This window comes from Propithecus coquereli, unplaced genomic scaffold, assembly GCF_000956105.1.
Source record: "Propithecus coquereli isolate 6110/MARCELLA unplaced genomic scaffold, Pcoq_1.0 Scaffold514, whole genome shotgun sequence".
Taxonomy (NCBI): Eukaryota; Metazoa; Chordata; class Mammalia; order Primates; family Indriidae; genus Propithecus; species Propithecus coquereli.
This window is the reverse complement of record NW_012150997.1, coordinates 598,895-600,480: the sequence shown is the minus strand read 5'-3', so window position 1 is coordinate 600,480 and position 1,586 is coordinate 598,895.

Below are 1,586 nucleotides of genomic sequence, written 5' to 3'. Positions count from 1 at the left end.
ACCTCAATGAAATTCAAGAAAAACTAATATGACATGTGGATATTATAGAGATATATACAATTTTTGTGTGAATTATCCAGATAATTATAAGCCACATGAGCCCCCATGGAAATGGAGCAGCTTTGAAAGAAAGACAATGAGCTTTTCTCCAAAGCGTTTTGGGGCAACACTCTACTTTCTGTACTAAACGTGTCTGTCACCTTTATCATTGTAGCTGTCAACATTATGATGGCCATGGTGGAGGGTTTTTGAATATTGCTGTAGACACTTTGTGTGCATAACAATCACTTGTTTCAGTCTTGATTCAATGTAGATCCCATGGCCTCTCACCCAAGTGATTCTCAGTAAGTTTGTTTGGGATGGTGGCAGAATCTGCATTTTTATTTAGCCCCTGTCCTCATTCCCAGGTAATTCTGATACAGAGAATCTCACTTAGAGGAACACCACACTGGGTACTAGGTAGTGTGATAAAATATGATTTCTGACTTTGAGATGGCTAGAATGCTGTGGATATATATATTATATATGTTAAATATGTCATATATATAAAAAACACATTCATTTTTATCCATATGCTTAAATGTTCTCTAATTGCAATAATACAGTCCCTAAGGAAATTAATTCCATTTCTAAAGTCATAACTGCCATGTTCATCCTAAAAATGATTGGGTTTATTAAAGAACTCACATATTTTCTCAGTTTTCAAGATAAAGATTGGATGTAGGGTAAATTTAGTTTGTAATCCTGTAAAATGAACTCATGATTTCTCCCTATTCTAAGGAGATAAGGTGCAACCAAGCATCTTTCATCTTCATTGATTATAATTTGATTTTGCTAAAGAAAATTAAAATGCCTCCAGGAATGATGTCCAATTTAAAAATAAACAGACAAAATGAGCCCTTCAAGTTTAAAATTTCAGCTAATTTTTAACAGTGAAATTTGTAGGTTATATTACTTTCCAAACCCTTTAACACAGAGGTTAATACATTACAAACCGGTACACTAGAGTTCTTTTCTTAATCTCTTTATTTTCAGCAGTAATCCCTAGGCTAATTAAAACACTAAATCTTTACTCATACAGGTTTGCAAAATCTGAAGAACATCTAGAAGTATAGTAAAAGTGTGAAAGGGCTTTGCTCCAGAATTCAGGGGAATTAAAAATGATAACCCCTCCACACACACATTAAAATAGAAGGTATGATTTTAAGGGTTCAAAATTCATAACCATAAGAAAATATAAAAAGTAGAAATATCTAGTATGAAATTAGATATTCAAGAATGCTCTCAGGATTCTTGGATGTTAAAAATGTTTGGCTTTGGAGTCAGTTAGACCCAAGTTTAAAGCATGGCACTTCACTAGGGGTATGAGTGTGAGCAAGTTATGTAACTTAGTGTGATTCAGTTTACCTATATGCAAAATGGGAGTAACACAGAACTCACAGAGTTATTATAACCATCCATATAATAAAGAGCATAAATTATGCTCTGATATATAATTATTGTTCCACATGCATTTGTTATTACTATCAGGCAGAAAATACTAAACATTAATAATATTCGTAATATCTAGAGGATATCTTCAACTT